The sequence below is a fragment of the Macrobrachium nipponense genome, chromosome 18 (assembly GCF_015104395.2).
Source record: "Macrobrachium nipponense isolate FS-2020 chromosome 18, ASM1510439v2, whole genome shotgun sequence".
NCBI lineage: Eukaryota > Metazoa > Arthropoda > Malacostraca > Decapoda > Palaemonidae > Macrobrachium > Macrobrachium nipponense.
This window is the reverse complement of record NC_087211.1, coordinates 67,643,909-67,651,408: the sequence shown is the minus strand read 5'-3', so window position 1 is coordinate 67,651,408 and position 7,500 is coordinate 67,643,909.

Sequence of the window (7,500 nt, the reverse complement as noted above, 5' to 3'; positions counted from 1 at the left end):
TTAGATTACGCGAGGCCGCTTGCATGGACCATCTTCCTTAAGTAATGAAAATATGCTTTCATACAAAAATTAACATTTTGCACCTTCATACACATTTATGCACATAAATTTGGCTTTACGCTTTTATCCACTTGATGTTACAAAATAAACACCTGGTGTTACACACACTCTGAAGCATAGTGTATGAGCACAGTTACGTGCACATATACACATATGAATATTCTGAAACATATGTAGTATCCCATTAATTTGTTTCTATGTATAGTATATATAATATATATATATATATATATATATATATATATATATATATATATATATATATATATATATATATATGTGTGTGTGTAGAATTGTCACACTCTCCCTCTCAATAAGAAGCTTTGATTGAATTCAGTCTAGAGCAATTAATATGCATAAGTTTTAATAGAAGTCTGTTTCATGTCACTCAACGAGAAAGGTGCAATTCATATCTGATGATTCTTCTGTTTGACTAATTGTCTCTCTTTCAATTTATTTATTTATTTATTTGCTTACTTACTTATTTTGCATTCTCTTTGCATAGAGTGGCATGTGTAAAAAACTTTGTTTGAACTGTTGAAAAAAGAATACTTATATTCGCCATCCTCTGACATTTCATTCACGCACTATATATAATTTTATATTTCTATATGACTTTTCATTTGCAAAGACTTTAAATTGTATTCGTAGTGTTTAATACGAACAAAGATTTCCTTAGCTTTATGCTCCCAAAACTGGAATTTGGCTACTTTCCTATTTTCCATTCCGAGATATAACCACATATTTGTAATTTATCCTAACATTTATTCAGAATTTTAAAAATAGAACACTACAGTACTGCAAAACCTTTCTATATACCTGCTACTTGAAATCAGTATTTTTGAAAACTGCACGAATCTCTTATAACTTTATTATAAAGAAAATGAGTTATACGTCATTCATTTTAACAGTTTCTGTGCATTAGTTAAAGAAAATTTCGTCATTATACATATCAAGACACGAGCGTCGCTTCACTCTGCTTTGAATTGAAAAAGCTGTGCCTGGAATGGCAATAGGGGAAAAATGTATTCGCAACAATAAAGTTTAGGATAATGAGCGGTTCGAAATCTTCCCATTATGCGTTGCATTTTCATTCGCATAATTGTCCCATTACGAGAAGGGTCCTTTTGCCTCTCAGCGCAAGATTAGAACTTGCTGTGGTAAATGACACCGTTATTAGACATTTGAAGAAATATTATTAAATATCGAACAATTGTGTTTGGGAATATGGCGTCGATGTTGAGAGACAGTCGGATCACGCCTTATGTTATATTATTGCGTTAGATCAAAACCTCCCCAATGCTCCCTTTCTGTAACTGCAATCACCCTCTTTCCTTCTTCAGCAAGAATGCACCGCTTCACTTTTGCAAGTCCCCAATCAATATATGTTTATCTGTTTGGGTTCCTGTTTCAGAATCGACTACATATCTCTATTTCCTTCCCATCGCCTCTTTCCCTTCTTTAATCTATGATCTTCCATATAGCATTACACATTTACTATAGAATTATTATGTGCCTTAATTTGACTCATGTTATTTCTGTATCATAATGTCTACCTGGCTCTCATCATGTCTTCCTGCCCCTCCCTCTGTCTGTCTGTTGGACTACGAGTATTACGGTCTTCCTGTCATGAGCGACACGAATTTCCCCCCTTGTACTCATCTCCTCTTTCTTGTACAACCTCTCTCTCTCTTCTCTATCTCTCTCTCTCTCTCTCTCCCTCTCTGTATTTTCTAGACACCAAAAAATGTTCCTTAGACACAAGTTTCCTCTCTGTCTTGACCCATCTCCATTAAAAAGCATCACTCAAGGATGCATAACAATCACATAGCAACAAGAGAAGCATCCCCAGGCATCAAGTGGCGAACCGAAATCTCAGATGAACTTTTGCCTAAAAATGAGAATTTGCTCTCGTTTGTTTGTTTGTTTGTTTGTGTCCATAGTGTTTTTATGTGTCATGGTCATTCAGTGGTTATTCAGCAACGGGACCAACGGCTTTACGTGACTTTCGGACCACGTCGAGAGTGAACGTCTATCACCAGAAATACATATCTCTCACACCTCAATGAATACCGGGAATCGAACTCGCGGCCACCGAGGTGGCAGGCCAAGACCATACCGATCACGCCACTGAAGCTCGTAGAAAAATGTAAGGTCAAATATAGCGTTGTTTCACCAACGGAAATTTAAATAAATGCGCTATATTTTATGAGAAATTATATTTTTCTTACTTTTTCAGTCTAATAAATAAATCATAAATAACATATCCTAAAATTCCTGTATCTCTAACTGAACGCGAAACACCTTTTTCAGACCTTTTACGTTTATCCTACCAGCCAAACAACAACAACAACAACAACAACAACAAAGTATTTTGTAGGCTTAGTCCCCGAGTAAGCGAAACTATTATAACGGTTATTCCTCCTTCAGAAGTTACGGTGGTTTGAATATTCATTTAGAAAAAGTTCTCACCTCAATTCTCTTGAGGATTGTGCTATTATCCAATTGTGGGCTAGTGCCGTCAGTGTACCTCACATGGAGCATTGTATACATTACTTAAGGTTCTTTGCAGAGTCCCTACGGCCTCTAGCTGCAGATTCTTTGATTCCTGATTTTACTGCACCACTGTTCATATTCTGCTTCACCCATTTTACTTTCCACCCTCTCCTAACAAATGTTTTCATAGTGCAACTGCGAGGTTATCTGTCTGTTACACCATTCAAACCTTTTTTCTCTTAGGTTCCCTTTAGGCGCTGAATGACCTCATAGGTCACAGCCCCTTCCCTTTGGCCTAAATTTCATAGTCCATCCCTTTCTATTGGAACATTACGATTCAGTTATAATTTGAATTGAGGTGAAGGTACGGTGACGGTGTATATTTCAAATTGAGAGTAGATGCAACGGTAGAGATACATTGGGAGTGATATTTGAAACCACAAAGTTTTTTATTTATTTATTTTTTTTTTTCTTTCTTTTTTTTTCTTTTTTGGAAGGAATGAGTATCAGCGCTGCTTTTTTTAATTTTTTTTCGAGAAAAAATCGCCCAGGTTCCCCTACCTTCCAGAACTTAACAGAGGTCACAGATAATCTCAGTGTTTCAAAACAGAAGTCTTTGGAACATTGTACACTGATACAATATGCAACACTTCCATGAATCAGCGTGCAGTGAAATGTACAAGGTACGAATACATTTGGAATAGAGACGATTATTCAGTGCTAACAGTATATGGTTGTTACCTGATATCCGTGTTGAAATGGTTTCAGTTTTAGTTTTTAGTTTCCTTGTCAAGTCGATGACTTGTCAATAATTCCACTTGAAAAAGACACAGAAAAACTGGAGAATTTGTGATATTTTGTTGAGTCGCTCTTGTCTTTTAAAGGGCTTGCATAAAGTTAGTGTATATTATTTCTAAAAAATAATAAATAAAAAAAAAATCCAACCAAGGCATTGACTGGCAAACTTTTAAATTGTGTCGGTAAGTAATTCGCAGTGTATTAGTCAGCACTTTCCTGTTTTTTTATGAACATTTTAGAAATGACGGTAACTAAAAAGAGAAAAATATCATAAATCACGAAAGCTCTGGGCCCTTTGTCTTCGGAATAGTATTCTGCGACAGACAACAGCCTCTAGGGAGGAGGACTGTTGGCGGTTTTGGCGCGGAACGTACCTCGTCAATGCGTCACTTTCTCTGTCACAGTGAAGTCAGCGTCTCGTCGTCTTTGCTGCATTCTGGAATTCTGGAATACTTGGAGGCTGCAATTCAGTTCTTTGTATATATATATATATATATATATATATATATATATATATATATATATATATATATATATATATATATATATATATATATATATATATATATATATATATGTATATATTATATATATATATATATATATATATATATATATATATATATATATATATATATATATATATATATATTATATATATATATATATATATATATATATATATATAATATATATATATATATATATATATATACACATTTACATATATATATATATATACATACGTATATATATATATATATATATATATATATATATATATATATATATATATCATATATATATATATATATATATATATATCTATATATATATATATATATATATATATATATATATATATATATATATATATATATATATATATATATATATATATATATATATATATATATATATATATATATACATATATATATATATATATATATATATATATATATATATATATATATACTATATATATATATTATATATATATATACTATATATATATAGTCATATCACATTACCGTGATTCATATACATAGATCGAGCTACAAATGTCCTTTAATATCTAATTCGCTCTACCTCGGAATTAATATATTTTCATATATGTTTAACCGAAGGGGAATTTATTCAGCGATAATAGAATTGCCGGCCGACGGGCACGAACCATCGACATCTTCAATTCCAGGACTAGCAGTGAAGCCACCGCGGGGTTGGCTAAGACTTCACTGCCAGTCGCTGGAATTGAAGATGTCGATAGTTCGTGCACGTCGGCCGGCAATTCTATTATCGCTGAATAAATTCTTCTTCGGTTAAACATATATGAAAATATATTAATTCCGAGGTAGAGCGAATTAGATATTAAAGAACATTTGTAGTTCGATATATATATATATATATATATATATATATATATATATATATATATACTATTATATATATGCATATATATTGATTTATATGTGTCTATGGTTGTGTCGCGCGCCGCATTTTTAATGTGGGTGTAACCTGGTTGTATTGGTTCTTAATTAAGTTAAAATTTATAGATAGTAAGCTTTGGTTGGCCCATTTTATTCCTTAAACCAAGATATATTTTTCTTATTTGTATGTTCAAACAACCTCTGTCTCTAAACGGATAGAGAGCCATCGTCATAAGTGTGCATTATCGCCTTTATAATACTTTCAAACACGTCGATAACACTCTTGCAATTGAACAAATGAACAGAGGACCCGAGAATATTGTCCAAAATTCTTACAATTTCTAAAACACGTGGCATTTCTCAGGTTGGCCAATTTCCTGCGATTCCATTACCTAATAACCAGACCCTTCTGGCGGGGCTACCATTCCATTCGGTTCTCTTGATCTGATGCGCATTCCAACTCGAGCTTTTCAAGATTCCGACTTGCAGTTGTAAAATTATTTGTCTCCTTTCTATGTCTTCCTTTCTCAATAATTTTGTAACGTGCAACATTGGTAAAAGCCTGTTTTTTTTGTTTTTTTTTTTCAAGTATTGTTTCTCAAAAATGTTTTTGTAAAGATGGCAAAGTCAGAATCAAAGTCAGACCCATATCATGGAAGAGAGGCACCCATGGGGCGGCTCGTTCCTTCCTCCCTAATCTTTACATCCTGATGAATCGTTGGTGCCCATTTCAGTTGGGTCATCTGGATCAGTGCCAAATGGGGACACCGAACATAGGCATGGTATATGCCTACTCAGATGAGCTTTCGTGAAATGCCCATTTTTTCAATTAAATTTTTGGTAAATGTAACAATCTAATTATGAGAAGTATCTTGTGTAGAAAACTACGTTTGGCAATTTTGTTTTTTTATATTAATATTTTTTTTAAAAAAAGATTTTTTTTAAAAAAACAGTTCAGAGACCAATGTCCACCATTGTAAAGCTACTCCCTTGTAAGAACTTATTCTTGAAATGAATTATTTCTGTAATTATCCGTAACTTCCGAGGTGTGACGTGACTTGAAAGCTTGCTAACATTATCCCAACACAGCTACCAGGTCAGAAGACTAATCTTGTTTATTTGTATTAAAGTATTTTAATTTGTATTTGAAATTATAATGATCAGAATAAGAATAGTTAACAGTATTGATGCCTTATATATAAAAAATGTTATTATTGTTATTATGAGTATTATTATTTTAAATATATATATATATATATATATATATATATATATATATATATATATATATATATATATATATTATATCTGCTCTGTTGTATTTGCACAGTTTATATCTCTATTTTCCTCCCCTTTCTTTCATGTGTTATTCAGCCTTGCTAATGAGGACATTAGTTTGCCCACCCCATCGGCGTTCACAATCATAGAGGTGCTAATTGTTATCATTAACGACGTGTTGTGTGTGTAAATATATATATATATATATATATATATATATATATATATATATAATATATATATATATATATATATATATATATATATATATATATATATATATATATATATATATATATATATATATATATATATGTATATGTATATATCTATAGAGAGAGAGAGAGAGAGAGAGAATTATATATAAGTATATGTAAGTATATATATACAAACATGAAATTACAAGAATAAACAGACCCACATACGCAGTCTTCTATTTACACAGAGATAAATTAGATTCGGTGCTGTATATATACATAGATATACATATATGGATGTCAACGTCAGCGCACACGATTCCACCAAGAGATCCGTCGAGTTAATTCAGGTTTAGTCATTTTTATGGAATATAATAATCTGAAATGTTCTGGAAGGGTAAACATTATTATGGGACTGATTTACTCGCTAATGGGATTATCGTGTTCGAGACGTTTTGTTTTTATCTGAAAATTCTAGAGCTGATCGGTAAGCCTTCTCACGTTAAGGTGTTTGGCTATGTTTTGACAGGGAATTATATCATCCTATTTTCGCGTACAAACTACTTTGTTTTTGTTGTTGTTGTTGATCTTGTTGTTATTGTTGTTGTTCTTGTTCTTGTTTTTGTTGAGAGTTATGAAAGCCCTATGGAAAAGCTTAAAAAAGTCTGAAAAAAGGTGTTTGGCTTTGAGTTAAAGATACAGGAGTTTTAGGATATGATATTTATGATTTATTTATTAGAAAGAAATTGTTAGAAAAAATAATTAATTATGTTAAACGGTCCAGGACAAATATTTACAATGAAATATAGCGCATTTATTTTAATTTTAGTTGGTGAAACAACGCCTCATTTGATCGTAGATTTTAGCACGCGCCCCGAGTAAGCTGGATCTCGGATCACGCATTGTTATCTGAAGGCTCTAGTGCTTACCGGTAATCCTTCTTACTTTAATATATTAGGTTGTGTTTTGGAGTGAATTTTATCTTCCTATTTGTTTTCTTGGCCAAGGGATGAATATTTAAGTAGTCGAACGTAAAAGGTGTCATCGTTTTTGTTTAATCTTCAATCGTTCGTATTATTATGTAAATTAAAAACCATTAAATTTCCCATAACAGTTACTGAGTGTGAATAAAATAATGACGTTTCTGTGTCTTTAAACGCTCTCCATGTTTTCTTTCATAAAATTCTAGAATTTCAGTTTTGTCTCCCGTATGCTTTTAATTTACGAAATATAGTCTCGAT